The sequence below is a fragment of the Lytechinus variegatus genome, chromosome 12 (assembly GCF_018143015.1).
Source record: "Lytechinus variegatus isolate NC3 chromosome 12, Lvar_3.0, whole genome shotgun sequence".
NCBI classification, from domain to species: domain Eukaryota; kingdom Metazoa; phylum Echinodermata; class Echinoidea; order Temnopleuroida; family Toxopneustidae; genus Lytechinus; species Lytechinus variegatus.
The window spans coordinates 23,303,181-23,321,103 of NC_054751.1; the positions used below are offsets into that span (position 1 = coordinate 23,303,181).

General features: G+C 36.9%; 1 protein-coding gene across 1 annotated transcript in view; it reads left to right on the forward strand.

Annotated features, from left to right (window-relative positions):
• Window positions 1-511: 511 nt before the first annotated feature.
• Window positions 512-17,923, forward strand: part of LOC121425584 (rho-related BTB domain-containing protein 1-like) — a 37,241-nt gene continuing 19,829 nt past the window's right edge. The window contains exon 1 of the mRNA XM_041621681.1: window positions 512-601. The gene's annotated coding sequence lies outside the window, so the exon portion shown is untranslated. The remainder of the gene's footprint in view (window positions 602-17,923) is intronic.

Consider the following 17,923-nt stretch of genomic DNA (forward strand, 5'->3'; position numbering starts at 1 on the left):
TTCAAAATATTAATCTTAAAAATGATCATATCCTTGTGTAAAAAAATAAATTGATAATAAAAAACAGTTTATTTTTTAATGTGATTGGATAGCACCTGCCATATTCTGGCTACCCGAACATTGCACAATATTTTAAGCTCATATAGTCCCAGCAGTAAAGAAAACATGTTTTAAGATAAAATGAGACCTCAAGATAATGATGTCAGGTGAATATTATTTTGGTTATGTTTTTTATGTGCTATTCGGTGATATCTTTGAGTTTGGACCAGGAACTCTGAGCATGTAATGTTCACCTGCATGGCAAACAGGATGAAGTGTATTATCGTCCAAAGTCCACATTTATCCAAACATACGTGAAGACAGGTCTCAAGACAGATTTCATTGCTCTTTGTCATTCATACTCTGAGTATGTTAGCTACACGTACACCTTACATTACATGTATGTTGCTTTCTAGTTGTCTGTACCAGTATATTTCTCGTCAGAGTTTTTAACTTGGTGCCATATTTACATGTACATGTGTAGGTGGTATACTGTGGTTTTAGTGCTCATATCCAAAGGCAGATTTTTGGGGGACTATGTTCATGGACCATGTTTCTAGAGGTAAGAATTAGATTTATAGTACTAGTTTTATGTGTATGGCCATATCAAGCGGGGGGGGGGGGGGATGGCAGGGGTCAGTTGCCCCAATTTTTTTTTGAAAACCTTCATTTTTTCTGTAATCTTTGACAAAATTCACCGAAAGGGTGCAGGAATTCCTTCAAATTTACTCTACAAAATGCAATATCATTTGACTATAATAAGTAGAAAATTTGTATGTGTCTTGTCCCTCCCCCCAAAAAAAAAATTTCCATGTACAGCCATATTTATGTGATGAGTGGTAGTATGTTCTTAAAATTGTGTTCAGGAGTTTCCTTTTCTTAGAGTGTCATGTGGTCTAGTGGTTAGAGCATTGGACTTATAATTGCAAGGTTGTGAGTTTGAATCCCTCTCTGCCATTGTCTCCACTTTGATAAAAAGTGCCGAGGATAATTTTGGTTGTCTACAAGGTCAAGCTTCTCTGTCTGATTAACTTAGATGTTAAATGTTTTCTATGTAATTTGTTATACCAGCAGAACGCTGTCCTGCCGAGTTCCTATGGGAGTTGCAATAACATAATTAATTGGGAGTGTTTCATGAAAGGGCACTGTAAGACCCCATTCTCAGTATACTTTCTTAAATTTAAGAAACCAGTTTTATCACTTGGCAAGCATCTACATCTCCTGAGCTTGTTTCCAGCTACTTGTAGAGCCCCAAAACGTGAAGTAAACTTGTTTTGGGAATACTCTCATATGCTTTTCACATTGCATTTCCTTAACCCCATACTATCTTTTTTTTGGGGGGAGGGGATTCACACTGTCTTTCTTAACCCCATACTATCTGCTTAATAGCCTTAACCCTGGACTATACCTTACAGAGTGTGATTAACATGCAATTTCGACTTCTGTGATTGGCTATTGCTCACCCCCACTTTTCCTTAGCCCAGTTTTGTTTCACACTGCATCTCTTGGCACCGCAATTGTGGTGCTAGCACCACAATAAGGCATGATTTTTTGCAGGGCCAGATAGTACCGTACTATTTACCATGCTAGCCCACTTTGCTAAAACGTAGTGTGAAAACGAAGTGGGCTAACCTTAACCCCGGGAAATTGGTGGTGCTAAGGCCCCCCTTAGCCCCTCCAATTTCCCAGGGTTAAGGAAAAAAGTACAGTGTGAAAAGCATATAAGTGGTGCCACATGTTTCATGCGAAATTTTAAACTGTAGCATAGGCATTCTACATGTATACATGTGTGAAAAACTTTGCATTTGTTCAGTAATTATGTTTGCATCAATATGATTTCTTTTGTTCTCTTTTTCTTTCCTGTAAGACATGCATGCACGCATATAAGAATAAGTCAACTTTACCTTCTTCATTTCCAAGAGGGATCCATACTTTACAAGCTTTGCTTTTTAGTGGATCCCCCTCATTTCCATTTATGCTCTATATTATATTGTTTTTTTTTAATGTTTGTTTTACGAAGTAAGAATGCCCTTCTGTAAAATTGTACTTGATTTGTATTACTTTTTATTACTTTGCATTATGTTTTGAATGGAAATGAAATAAAGAATTAATTGAATTTAAAGGTAAATGCTAGTTTTGGTAACGATATCAAAATGAGTTCGTACAGAATCCAATGAAATGACCACCAAAGTGTCTGTTTGTATGAATAAAACGCATGTGCCAAAGAATTCTGGAAGAAATTGTGTAATTGCTGAGAAATCAGCAAATAAGCACAGGAATCGGGTAGGGCGTCGGGCACGACGCCCTAAGCAATAATTATACATTGTCCCACGTGCGCTTATCTGTGTTGGGGATCTTCGGTGTGAACATTTTTCAGCGTAGATTTCAAGATTTCACAAAGTTCAGTTAATGTAACTGTACCAGATCTAGATCCTCGATGATATACTGACAATTAAGCCTTGTTTTACAGACTTTCTCATTAAATCAGTGTTTACTGCAACTACTGGAAATTCTCTTTAAGAAAAATGGTGCAATCGAGTAGCGTGCCCACCATGTGCGGAGATTACTTCCTGAAGAATGGTCGTGTCCTCACCTACGTTTAAACCAATTAAGCAGTCTTAAAAACCACAATTCAAGGTGGTTTCTCTAAAGTGGTTTGGAAGACCACTAGAGATCACTTCCAAGACTGCTTCGGGCATCCCCATAAATGTTAAAACTGGTTTTCACTCAAATTAGTTTTACATGGGACATAGATGAGAACAGGGTCAATGCTGAAAAAAATTTGTGAAACAAAAAGTTATTGCTGAAGAAACAACTCTTCACTTTCTGAATAATGATTCAGACCATTTTGTTTTTGTTTTGACAAACCTGGGCTTCATGCCTTCAAACTAGGCAAGGTCCTCTTGGCCATCAACTCAATAATAAATGATGCTTCTATGTAATTATAGGTCCCATCTGTGGTTTGTAGCACTGGTAATGACCCTCATGATTTTATTATCATCATTGAAAGGAAGGGAAGTCCTATATTGGTTTACAGAATGAATATATCATGACAATCATAGGAAGTATGCTGCTTCCAACTATTTTATTTATTTGTTTGTTTACTTGTTTAAAAAAATTGCACAAAGCAGCCTTATGGCTGGATTGCATACAATTTACAAAAATGATTGATTCATACAATACACATACAAATGAGACATAAATAACTAAACTCTGATCTAGATTCAATGAATATCGGTAATAGGATTTAACAAATGAATTTATTCAATGAATGGTTACTCTTTTTAAATAAAATAGTTGTTACGTTGTGACAATATTCATTGACTTGAGGTTTTAACAGGAAAATGTTACATGCGGAGGTACTATTCATTACTCATCTCTTGATGGATTTTTTTTCTCAAAATAGCTATGTTCATAGCCAAGCAACACATTTTTTGAAAGGACTTATGTGTAAAATACATGCAGTTATATGCCTTTCACACTGCACATATTTTCCTTAACCCAGTGGGAAATTGGTGTGGCTAAGAGGGGGGGGTCTAAGCCCCACCAATTTTTCGAGGTTAAGCTTAGCCCACTTCATTTCCACACTTAATATGTTTTAGCAAAATTGGCTAGTATGTGAAATAGTACGGTACTATCTGGCCCTGCAAAAAAGCAGTGTTAACCGGCTTATTGCGGTGCTAAGAGATGCAGTGTGAAATGAAACCGGGCTAAGGAAAAGTGGGCTAAGCATTAGCCGATCACAGAATTTGAAATTGCACATTAATCATGCGCTGTGTGGCCAAATTATCAATATTCATGATCTGTGCGATAATTCGGGGTCAAGGCGTTAACCTCGGCTAAGCAAATATTATGGGGTTAAGAAAGACAGTGTGAAACCGAAAAGATAGTTTGGGGTTCAGGATAGTATGGGGTTAAGGAAATGCAGTGTGAAAAGCATTCATTTCTCTGTATTCTCCATGATGCAAGGTCAGATGGAAGGATTCTGCATTCATCCATCCAGGTACATAGTGTAGGCCTGTCCGTTGCTCATACCACGCTCCACTGAGCCTTGCTCCTTGGGGGTGCAACAGCCAGTTGCTGACAGTACTTTGGGGAAATGCACGGTTCTAATGGATACCTCATTAAGACAATTATCCAGAAAGATTGCTTGAAAGAGTGAATCAACCAGAAATAAGATGACATGACGGAAGACGATACGATTGCATGTCATTAAAGCATGGTTTGAAGAAATGGGCAGTGTAAAACTACTACAGTGGTATTCTTACTGCAATTTCTCTCATGAAGCGACATTCTATAAGAGGTGGTAGGACTTTATTATGTACATGTAGGCCTATGTATCTCATCTTTTTTATTCATGCAGTAATTCATGTTATTATATTTCTGAGAGCCTTATCTTATGTTTATGCCTTGCCTGATTTATCATCCCGTGAACCTCCCATGATTATACATGTAGGCCTATACAGTGCGTATCAAAAAAAGTTTACACTTTGAAAAAGCCCTGGGAAATAAAAAATATACAACATGTGGGTAATTTTTTCACATATAATTATGGGTTTGGGTCTCATCTATCCAATGAAGGTAAAAGTTTTGACGGAATGTTACACTCGAGTGAGCACTTTCCATTTTCGTAAAGCTCGCAGAAATCTGTTTGCGCAGAAATGCTTGTTTTCACGCTGTGTCAAGGGGAAAGGGCGAAATCAAACTTACCCTGTGAAGCATTTCTCATAAATTTCGCTAGCACTTTTAGCCAATTGAAATAAAACGGATACATTCAAGCATTTTGTAACAATTTTGCTGCCCAGATTTGAAATTTCAACACTTAGTAAGCACAACCTTTACCCTTTTTGTGCCAGCTGGATCTGAGGACATAACTGAATCTGAACAAAAGTTTATATCAGACATCTCCAGCATTTTTCACTAAGTTTTTATCATTTAAAGTTGGTATACATATCATTTTCATTTAATACTTGTTTCTCCACACTTTTCCCAAGCTTGGCAATGATTAACAAAATGAAAATCAAGCCTAAGCAATTTCATGTAAATCACAGCTCAGTGTAAAGCAAATATCGTCACGATGACCTCGTTGTGTGGGGGAGTAGGATGGGGCTCAATGCACTCTTCGAAGTGTTTTGGGCGGCAAGGAAACAAGTTTAAAAGGTAAAAGATATCTTCATATCAATATTACTTGCTAATTTCCACGTGTTCTTCATGATTAAGGTCTACTTTTATTCGCATAACTATTTCAAAGTTCTGCGCAAATCATTTTTCACCAACTTTTCAAAACTAAGTGGTGCTCACTCAAGCAGAAATATTTTTCGACAGTTATATCGTCATTTGCTTAAATGGATCTGTACCAATGCTGAAATGTGGAAAAATTGTCAGGATATTACAAATATATAATTTTACAGGATTTTTTCTAAGTGTAAACTTTTTTTTGATACGCACTGTATAATCATGCCTGACTTTAATACCCTCTGTTATCTCGATCGAAACAGCTGTGGCATACTGTAGTGCTTCTGACTCTTGCATTGATATCAAAGGGTCGTATATGTGCGATTATTACTGCATGTCAGTGTCCTTTGGCAAGGCGTAAATCCATGCCCTTGCCACTCTCCACCCTGGTGCTAAATGGGTACCTGGTAAGATGTGAAAGTCAATAGCTTGTCCAGTGTAGTATATGTTCCTCATTTGCGACTGACTAAAATGCTCCCCATGGAGTGGAGGATTTGGATTCATTGGCCCGTATTCTGAAGTCGGGTTTAACTTAAACTCAGGTTTAAAGTTGTGGTTTAAGTATGGGAAGCCAAAAGTATTAGAAATTTTATTAAGTTGTATGTTTCTTACGTTTACTGTGCTCTTAACTGATTTATTGATGGTGAAGACAATCATCTATTTATACTTCCTAGACAATTATGAATGATTTGAGAGCCGAATGAGCTGAATTATTTTATCTCTACTGTTAATGATTATGTAACAATTGGCTGTCCATACTTCAACCACAACTTTAAACCTGAGTTTAAGTTAAACCCAACTTCAGTATACGGGCCATTGGGTGTGGGAATGATTGATTAAATCAGATGACCAGGATAATAATAAATCTGTTAAGGTGCTTTGTAGATATGCACTCTATATGTCTCAAGCACATTGTAAATAACCAGATTGTGATTAGAAGTGTTAACAATCTTGATATTATTTATAAACCCCCTCAAAGCTTTATTGATCCTGGTGTATATAGTCTGGAGACACACCCTCTTTTTGGAATTACTCATATTTTTTCATATTGCTACAGGGAGCCAAGACATGATCCCGACTTGTATGGCTTGGCTTTCCACCCTTGGACTGTGCAATTAGTAGACGTGTATTACCAGAATACCTTTTAAATTACAAGAACTCACTCAGACCTCAAAATACATGTACCTGATAATTATTTTTCTGCATTCATACTGACCCAAATAAAGCAGACTGTTTCTGATTAAGTTCTCATAGTTACAAGCATGCGCAGTATGGTCTAATTATATAGAATGCGTGGCAAAAGCAGCCCTCGGTGCCTACACCAAACAACTCACTGCGTTGAGAAGGTTCTTGTAACTTCGGCAAGTACCTGCTGAATAGCTGGTATTTTCTTTCAAGGATATTACAAAGATTTTGCTTTCACATCAATTGGCAAAAATACCAACATGTATTTTCTGATCGGGGGAGATGAGGGAAATTTTCAAATCAGAGAATACCAGGGGCTTGTCTTACAAAGAGTTGTAGAGTCGATCCAATCAATCGCAACCATGGAAAGCCAACAAAGTCAACATGTAAAATGCATGTTTGTTCAAAAAAATTCTAGATATGAATTGTATATCCATAAATTCATTGATATCTTGATAATTTGGTGTGTTTCCTGTAGAAAATATTTTGACACTGATGGATTGATTGGACCAATCGTAACTCTTTATAAGATGGAGCCCTGATGTTCTTTAACTTTGAGACAGTCTGAATTACACCTGTATTGTCAGTAGCTTTATAATGTATACTTGATGTGCGACATGTCAGTTGACACTCATGACCTATTTTCAAAAATAGATTTAAAAACTTGTTCTGCTTGCCTTGGGCATTTAATGAAATAAATGCCGTTAGCGATTTTCACTGACAGTTGTTATGATAATCTGCTGAAACCCTTTCATCTGATTGGCTCAAAACAAATTACTTGTTGAAAATCACTGACAGTTTGCTTTATGGAATACTCCCCTTTTGTTGTGCCGTCAATTACCTGTGATATGATTCTCATTGTCAGATGGCTTTTATCTTTGTGTGTATGTGCAACATTCCATGCAAACTACAAAGTGAATTTAAACACATATTCAAACACAGATTATTCATACCCCAAGTTCATTTTTGTATGAAACGCTCATGTATTTTGCTGTTGTTGAATAATATAATAATAATAGTAGTTACATTAATATAGCTCATAATACATATTACTAAATATATTGATCTAACCCTTGATCATTTTTGAAGTCAGTGCGATTTATCATTGAATAACAAACAAAGTAAATTTTTTGTGCAAAGTCTGATTCAATAAATCCAGGGTCCTCTTTGCTAATAAGAGCCAGTGATTCCCTAATACACATATTTACAATGATTAATGCAGCTGAAAAGAAATAGTTTTCACCAATACCTGAGAATGATAAATTGTCTTCCAAACATGAAAACGTTTATTTCTTTGAAGAGATATTATTGAGTGATCAGCTTCTGTTGTTACATAGATTCTAATGTGTACTTGCAAACATTAAAGTAGAAATGATTTCTTTTCAGCCTTACGTCGATTTGTAAGACTGACAAAATACCTCTGATTGTCCTCCAAATTGATTTGATTTTGAAGCAATCAGTAGAAATCAGAGGCAAACTTCTCCATCATGTCGAAATCAAATTTAATTTTAAAAAAAAATCATGATTCTCAGAAATCGTCGGCAGTCATCCGAACCGTCGTATCACACATATGACAGTGCAAACCCACTTCAGAGAAAATGGACTTCAAAGTTTACTATAATTTTCACACTTGGTTCCCCAGCTTTACATGTTCATTGCTTGAAAAATACATGGTTGGAAAGACCTTAACTTTCTACCTCCATAGAAAGACCAAGAAAATTGCTTGGCGTTGGTTTCTTTATTTTTACACAAAAGTAAGGATCCAATGGCAAAAGAGCTACATGCTTGTAATTTGGGTTTGAGCGACTTAGATTTTCCCTGTACAAAAACGTCATAGGGAAAAAGCGATACGCCGTTTTTACTGACCGCGAGTTCAGTGCGCGCGATCAGTCAAAACGTATCGCTTTTCACGTGCAAAGTCAATGCAGTGCCCAGTGCGACAGTTTGGTCAAAGCGTTGTATCACTCTGTTACAGTACAAGTCTCAAATGGGATTTGCAGTGCATTTTATTAAAATTTTGTATGTCGTCGTTTTGAAAATCCTCTCATATCTCAGAAAATGAAATAAATTGCTGCCGATAAATTTAGTTATGAATAAGGTAGGACTTGTGCTTTCATTTTCTGCAAAAATCTTAAAATCAATTTTTTTTCACCAAAATGGACTGATACGACGGTTCGGAGGACCGCCGACGAAATGATCCAGATACATTTCATCAGGTATTTACTGAACGTGAATGCACGAGAGGATATTGAATAGGTTAATCATATCCAGTTTACGAAAGCAAAAATAAATACATATGCTAGGATGGAAGACAGAAATACCTTGATGTCAAGAAATAGATATTTTTATGGTGCCAAGACACCACAAACATTTGAAATGTGCAAACATAAAAAGCAAACTCTGTATTAATATTTGTCTTGTGATGTATGTGTATGTTTGCCAAAAGTGATAAAGAAAATTAAAGTTTGTTTGCAAGTGATGATTATTTCTTGATTCTCTGCCAAGAGTGTTAGGTAGCTTAAAAAGGGTAGTCCAGTAAATATTTGTTTTTATTTTGTGATTTTACTTTTAAAAGGTTTAATATAGACCTATATGTCTTGGCATATCACATGGATGTAAGGATGCCTTCTTATTGTATTCAATCTTTATCCTCCATTCTGTGAAATAAATTTATTATAGGTTTTTGTGGGATCAGTGGTGATTATATCATTGAATTATATATGTAGCTCAACACTAATTTACATTCTAATCAACCAATACCATGTATCAATTTCAAACTCTTACATACATTTAGCTCTTCTGTGAAATGTTGCTGTCTTCTCACAAATCAAATCAGTTGATTCATCAAGGAAATTTTTCAATACGTATGATATTCGCAGTAGATTAATGATGGAGCGATAAATAAGGATGTCATTAAATACATCTGGAGGTGTTTTTATGTCATATGAAATTGTAACATGCATCAGTTCATGTCTAATTTAATATTATTTGCCTTCAGGTTCGGATTATTCACTTGTTTGTAAGTACAGTTATATCATTATTTTCGTTCTTATGATAGACTCTGTCTGGATGTGGTTATTCATGTTCAGCATGAATTCAATTTGGCCCGCACGGTGTAGCTAGCACTTCCAGCAGCATGAATTGGTAGCGAATCAGCATGTACATGACTTCATCAGTGATCGTGTTGCAAGTTGAATTTTCATCATCATCATCGGCGTAATTTCCCCAATATACCTCCAACTACGTCACTGTGTTGTTCACTTCATCATCATTCTCTTCATCTCAAAATCATCAATTTGAAAATCCAAATCTAGATAAAATTCTTTCATTTCGGGATCGAAGTATTCAGTGACAATGTAGAGAAAATGTACCCTTGCAACAGGTTTTGCATGCAAGTGGAGCTTCACGTGGGAGAGCCAATCACGCCTCTCGTACAGACAGTGACGTCATAAAAAATCCCCAATTTCGCGGACGTAATTCTGCGTGTTTGAAGCATCCAGAGAGAGAACTTTAAACTATCAATTAACTGAGTTTCATCGGTCTCCATGATAAATGATGTGCACCATCGTGTTCTCCTTATTTTCTCCTTTATTGTGATATATGATTCTCCATTTTTACGATTTTCAATATGTTTCTACGTTAATAGTGACAAGCCAAATGTATTAATTTAGATTGAAACTGTGTAAAATATAAATCTGAAAGATTAGAATTTAAATCTTTTTTAGATTAATAGTTAATTCTTAAGATTAAAAATAAATCTTAAAATTTGGCTGGCCATTATTCACTGCTGAACTGGTTTTAAAGAAATATATTGCCAATCCCAAAATGGACAATCATATACATGTATAAATTAAAGCAGAAAATAAGAAGAATACGGTGGTGTGTTTCATTTATCATGGAGACCGATGAAAGTCACTTAATTGATAGTTTTACAGTTCTCTCTGAATGCTTCGAACACGGAAATAATGAAATTGGGTGATTTTTTATGACGTGTATGCTGGTACAAGAGACTTGATTGGCTACCCCACAGCAAGCTCCACCAGCAAAACCTGTTGCGAGGGTATGATTTCTCCACACTTTCACTAAATACTTTGATCACGAAATGGAAGAAAACCCAGAAGTTTATTGAGTTTTGGATTTTGAATTTGATGATTTTGAAGAAGAGCAGCTTGATGATGAAAATTCTAGCTCTAGTGAACAACAAAGTGACGTGGATGAAGATGAAGTAGGGGAATTTTGCCGGTGATGGTGAGTCGGAAGAACTCACATGTAACTACATACATGTACACTGTGTCGTACCATCAAATCCATGAAAATCAATTCCCCCACGTCCAAACAAAGTCTCTTCACTCAACAAATTGACTTTGAAATGAGACCGAAAATGCTTATACTTCACTTACAAACAAATAATTATTGCTTCATGGTCAACAATCTCAACTACACACTTGACCCTTGCCTCTTTAGTGTTCACAATCTGTGCTGTCTGTGAAATCATCACATATTGATTAAGAATTTCAAATAATCTGTTCCTCTGATTGGTCAAAAGTGGGATCGTGTATTTCGTGTATGTCTGCAAACAAGAAACTAAGCTGATTCCTGTGGTGACTGCATCGCGGTTCCATTGAGCCTAGAAACAACCATGCCTCTAATAGCAGTTCATATATCTATCCATCTTATACATGTTGGACATCTGGTACACATCAAGACAGCTGTTTTAAAAGCTTCAAGAAGTGTTATATTAGGCGGTGCTGCACCATCCCGAGTTTGCTCAATCTCAAGATTTTAGCCCGATCAGCCCTCTTCGCGATTAATCTCGAGATTCAAGAAACCCCGTCTCCACCATCGCACGAAGAGCGATTCTTGCTCGAGCGAGGCAACAAGCCCGATATTCCGAGCATGCACACTTTCGATCTTGGAGTTTCAACGGCCCGCGCTTTTGAATAACTTCCCGCGATATGCAATCAAGTACATGTACTATTTCTCCGAATTCGACCGTTGTTATGCAACAATCCTCTCAGCTCAGCCGCGCTATAATTATAAGCGAGTGAGGTATTCTTCGTTTAATATGATGGCGGACTCCGAGGCAACGACAGAGGGGGAGAGAGAGAGGGGGGAGGAAAGAAATGCTATTTGCTCACATTTTGCGAAGGAATAAGACGACAATGCTGTCAGTATTGTTATTGACTATGACCATCGTCGATAATGAGCGCCTCCCCCATCGGTCTGGTCTCTCCCAAAATCCATTCACGGGGGGCTTGACACCATCGTTGCTGATTGGGGAATTGATGAACGCTATGATAAAGTTGACTTTCGCATGCGTTCGGTATAATCGCTGTTTATGTTTTTACCAAGGCGGAAATGGAACGCGAATTGCATTATGGACTGAAGGTCATGAATAAATTAACCCGAGTCCAAACCCGAGTGCGTCTGCACCTACGAATTAGCGCGATAATTCGTAAATAGCGCGCTATTTTGCAAATAAACCCGAGTTGACTTGGGATTGCAATCTCGAGATTAATCCTACGAACTAGCGCGATAATTGCGTCTGCATTACAAACAATCTCGAGATTTTTCAGATCGGGATAATTTGCCGGATCAGAAATAGCGCGCTAATTTGAAAACTCGGGATGGTGCAGACGGCCCTATTGACTGAAATTCAGAGTTTACCTCAGTCTCTATTGATAGTGTGTTCATAAATGCAAAATGAAAAAAAAAATGTTCAGAGGGTTTTTTTTTAATCAGAGCTAGCATCGATTTTTTACCAAAGAAATTTATTTTGAAATGCTTTCATGATTGTGAAAAGACGTGAAATTTGCCAACCCCAGACATTACTCTCTGATTTTCAAGTTTCCCTATACTACTTTTTTTCAGAACCCTAAACATCAAAGAATTACAAATGAATCAATATTTATTTCAGCCTCTTTCAAGATTGCGGCGTCTCCACCTATCCTTTTAAAAGGACTTCATTACTATTCATCTTTTCATCCAAACATTTTCAAATCATTTTATGGAGAAGGTATTTTCTGTTTTTTTTTTCTTTCTATGAGCCGTTTTGCGGTTGTTCATTCTTCATTGGGTGCAGCCATGCACATTGAAGCTCCCTGCCCAGAAGTGATGTGATTTTCTTTCTTTGGTCCTCTGCGTACGTCTGCTATTTACCAAATGAAAGCTTTCCGCAAACAAGCCAGCCTAGTATGATGATGCTGCGTGGATATGAGCCGGGCTTCATAAATTATTCTTAGTCTCTCTCTTGTATTCTTTTGCATGCCTTCTACACCGCTTTGTCTCTGCTTCAGAATCACTACTATGGTTGGCTCTTCTTTCTTTTTTTCTCTCTCTCCATCTTCCTCTCCACTTCTCTCTTTTTTCTCTATTCTCTTTATGCATCTTCCCTCTCTTATTCCTCCATTTTCATTTTCCCTTCCTCTTTTTCTCATCTCTTTACATGCTCTTTTTCTATTCTTTTGCATCACCCTCTCTTCTCCCCTCTCATCTCCATATACCCCTCTATATTCCACGGGGTGTTGAAAGATAATATGCAATCAAACACAAATTTCTGATGCAAATTTACAATTTATATACCTGTATGTATCGATTGTATCTAGAGAAAATTGACCTTTTCTACGTGGTGCAAGAATACCTGCAAGCAAGTGAAAATGTTTAATTGCCAGACTTGTGATTGATTTTAGGATTAAAAATTGACTTGTTTCACAAGACATTGCTCTCTATCTCTCTCCCCCTTTCTTTCCCTCTCCCTCTTTCCATCTCCCTCCCCTCTGTCTGTCTGTCTCTCTTCCTTTCTCTATCCCTCCCTCTCTTCCTTTCTCCCCTATCTCCTCTATTATCTTCACTCTTTCATTCTTTCTGTCTCCATCTATCACCCTCCTGACAATCAAACCAATGTATTTTCACACACATATAACATCAGTATATTGAGGGAGGATGGGTCATCTCGGGAAGCAGGCAAGTAAGAGCAGTCAGGCTAGCAGCAGGCATATCAGTAGCTGGGGCTGGGATTATACCGTTGCCTTGGTAGTGACGTCAATGCATCCTCCCTCCAAAGGGGTCATTCACACTTGCTCTTTTACATTACACTTTTATTCTCATGGTGTTAAGAAATTTGACTCGGAATGGTGTCAACAGGGAGTCGACTCTTCAAATGAATTTCATTCTTAATTCATTTGACTCGAAATGGTATCAGCTGAAAATCACTCAATTCTGAGTTGAAGTGACTTGGAAATGAGCTATTTTGACTCCTAGCTGTTGCCACGCCAAGTCAGATATGACACCATAGAATCTGTCAAGATTAAATCTAGGATAAATTGGTGGAAACAGACCTGTCGATTCTTTTTTTTTTTCATGATCAAGCTTTGTAATTGGAAAGTTTGTATTTTATTTATCAATGGTGTACTTGTATCTAACTTCATATAATCCATGATTTTTCCAATGCTTAAAGATGGAAATATTTTGCTACAAGGTGCGCTTATGCTTACATTGTGGCACGTACATATAGACTACAATCATATTGATACCAATTGTCATCCGTTTATATTTTTCAGTTTGATTCTCCTCTCGTTACAGCAATGTGGAGCGTTGTGGCCCAGTAGATTAGTCTCCGGACTTTGAAACAGAGGGTTATGGGTTCGAATCCCAGCCATGGCGTAATTTCCTTCAGCAAGAAATTTGTCCACATTGTGCTGCACTCGACCCAGGTGAGGTGAATAGGTACCCGGTAGAATTTATTCCATGAACACTTTAGCGCCTATTAATATGGCGGCTCCGCTGCAGCCTGGGTAATAATATGATACCAAGTATCAAAGCGCAGTTGAGTATATGAACATAGTAACTGCGCTATATAAACGGACATGTTATTATTAATGTGGTAATACATGTACTCCAACTGCATCAAGTATTTACCCTTCGTTTTTACCATTAGACTGATTCTATGGATGTACCTGTACATACACATGTGTTCACACCATATCTTTTTCTCCATGAAAAAAAGGTTAAAGATTTTGAGGATCATTAATAGATTACATGGCCCGCATTATAATGATCGCGTTTAGATTTCTGAAGGATGATCTGAAACAGCCGGAGCTTGTGGACTTATCCAGGCTAGATCCAGGCCAGTGCGTTCCCAAAATACCTAACATATTGACATGACAACAGATAGTGACATCTATTGGATTTTTTATGACATAGTTTGACAGTGACAGTGTCTACAGTCATGAAGGGGATTTGTATGAGGGTATACAAACTTCTCTTTATGTCTCTTTAAATGTTAAAAATTTGTTTAAGACCTGTGTATATTTTTACAGCAAGTAGACACTTGGTATTAGAATGATTGAATACTGAAATCAAGCTATTTTCAAAAGCCTTTGTTATTAATAAAGATAATCTTGAAAGTTATTAGTATGTCCCATGCTGCTGATTCTTCCTTTCTGAAATACAGGATGAAGTGTAAAATAATATCATCGTTTTAAAAATTGATCTGTTGACTGCTTCCTAATGCTGATTGCATACATTAGGTGCATCAGTGTCCTGTTGAAACTTCAAATTTTTATTTTCATTCATTTAACTTGATGAGCAAAAAAAACAATACAGCATCTTAGTTTTGAATTTATCTTGCTTGTCGCAACCAACCAGCCATAAACAAAATCTGTGACAATTTTTTTTTAGGTCAATTAGACTTCGGCTTTCATGGGATCATGGGGCAACCATTCTTTATAGAGTCGCCCCAAGATCTGTCGCAAACAATATTCAAGATTCTGTAGAAAAATCATTTTTCCAACTATGACAAAACGATAAGTTTTGCTTTTATTGGATAATTGCTCATTACCCCTGAAAGTAGCCCTGAAAATGAAATCGCCCCAATTTGGAAAAAAAGCTAGCCCCTAAAACATAAAAAAAATTTCCTACCATGCAGTCCGTTCAGCCCGTAGCTAGGAACCCAGCATTGAAGCTTCATGTACATGTACTATTTAGTGCTTATTATGTATAGAACGGTTTACATAATCATGTTCATTGATATCTACTAAATCCCATCCAATCTCCATCGGATTAATCACTTATATTTTAATTCCCAACAACATGCTTTCAATATGAACTCATCTTCCAGAATTACACGTCTTCCCGCACACATTCAACTGTGAAGTGTGTTCCAGATTAAAGGCTTCACTCCCATCGTGGATCAATATGGTATCCAGCTGTACGTTGTTCCCTGCTAAAAGAGATCTGCACATGTTGTTGGATCCCGCACTCAGGAAATCATATCTCCCAAGTATCGCATTCCACCGGATTCCGCAATGCTACCCTTTAGCATAAATTCTCATATAAACCCAATTAAGATACATGTATCTGCCTCTGCCAGCACACTGCACCGCCTAAAAACAATTCGAATATCGTTTTGGATTCATTCCTGACAGAGTAGATCCATCAGCTTAATTTGGAAATCAAGTGAAAATTGCAAAAATGTTTGACCATTGACAATAGGAGGTTGAATATATGCCATTGACAAGTAACCTGTTGAATATAATTAGGAAAAAGACAATCCAGACACAGTCAGTGTTGCATGTGTTAGCATTATGCATGTTACCATGGAATATTGGCGAACAGTTTTTGTTATTTTTGTGTATTGGTTGTTTATAAAGTGAGTACTGCAATAAGCCCTTATGTATATCACATTAATTTGGGGCAGTGTCATAATCAGAGGTAGATGTGAACATGTTAACACATCAGTTTACCACACTTTTACCAGTGTGTGATTTGCGGGTGTGTCGCAAAAGAGTTGAGTTGTAATTTAGCATGATTCAACAGCAAATCAGTTCGTTGGATTTGCAATACCTATTGGTTGCAGCGGACAGGCCAAAAGTCGCAATGCCTCATGGGAAAAAGTCGACATCTGTGTTGCACTCGCTATTGCACGCATGCATGCGGTTATGCTGTTTACTTTACCATGGTTGAGGAAGTGAGGGAGAAATTTGCTGTATATTTCTTTGCAAAATTGAGACCATTTTCGGTCAATTCCTGCTCTGCTTTTGCCATATGTTTTTCATTTCTAAAGCATCATAGTCACATTGCAGTACTGTGGACTGCCTACGCCTGCACGCGATGTCGACCTTGAAGTTGGAAATTGGCTTGTCCACTGCAACCAATAGATGGCGCACTGTTATACGTATTGTAAATCTATTTGACAGCCAATCCTGATCAACTGCAAGTAGCAATCAATTTTACAAATTTGTGTTTAATCAGAAAACATGTGCTTGATTTTGCAATGGAATATAGTTTGTTGCTATACCTGATTGCTTTTGAAAGGTTTGGTGTAAAAAAAAAAGAAGTTAACTTGCATTGGGTATTGCTCTTGCCCTATCATCATCAGGGTACTTGCTTGATATTTTGATCTAAAGAATTTAATGAGACCATTAAAAACTCTGGAATAAGAGAGAGATTATAGATGAGATTTGGGAGATTTTGAATAGTTTAGCTCAAATAAAAAGAAATATTTATTTCAGTTCCAATTTTTCATATATTTTAACTTTTTAAGACTCTTTAAGAAAACAGAGATGAATTGTAGAAAAACATGGGGGGTTTCATTAAGCATCGTGTAATTTGTTCTGAGCCAATCAAAGGCAAGAATTTCAGTAGCTTATAACAAATAGTCAGTAAAATTTGCTGACGTGTTTCATGAAATACTCCCCAGTATCAATCCTGTCTTCTCACTATTGTTTTAGCCACCATCTTCATTGGTAATGTGTTGAATGATGAATGAGTCGGATGAGAATAGATTTGTTGGGGTTCTATCAAGGGTTGATTAGAAGGGCTAATGCTTTTGATGTGGGATGCCTTAACATTTTAGAGTCATTACACATCAGCTTTGATAGACAAAAAAGGCCTCTCAGATATACTGGCAATCTGATCATTTCTGTAAAAGCTTTGCATGCATTTCCACATGAATTTATAAAAAGTGTCATTGGACAGCCATGATAATAATCATGTTGCAATTAGTAGCATGCAAGGTGATTGTGAAATCTTCTGTCAGTTGTAATAGATAGCTGCATAAATTAATATGGTTGTTGGTACATTTTGAGAATTAATTATTATTCATGATTATGATAAAAATTATCAAACATTGATTGGGTGAGAATTGTTATTTCATATAGGTACATGCTATTATTTTGCTGTCTTTTATTAGTTTTATTCCCTCCTCCCCCCCCCAAAAAAAAAGTACACACCCACACACAACATTATTTACAAGAGCCATTTTTTAAGATACCAGAGCCAGTTTTATAATTTACAAAAGAGGAGAAAATATCATTTGTATCTAGTTTGATATATTTCTGAAAAGTTACTGGCCCGACACCAATTTTTACCGGTCTGAGACCGTTGGCCCAGTGCCAGTGTTTGTTTGTTTGCTTGAAATTTATCTTTGCGTTCCACATGTTCAACATAATACAACATAATCAAT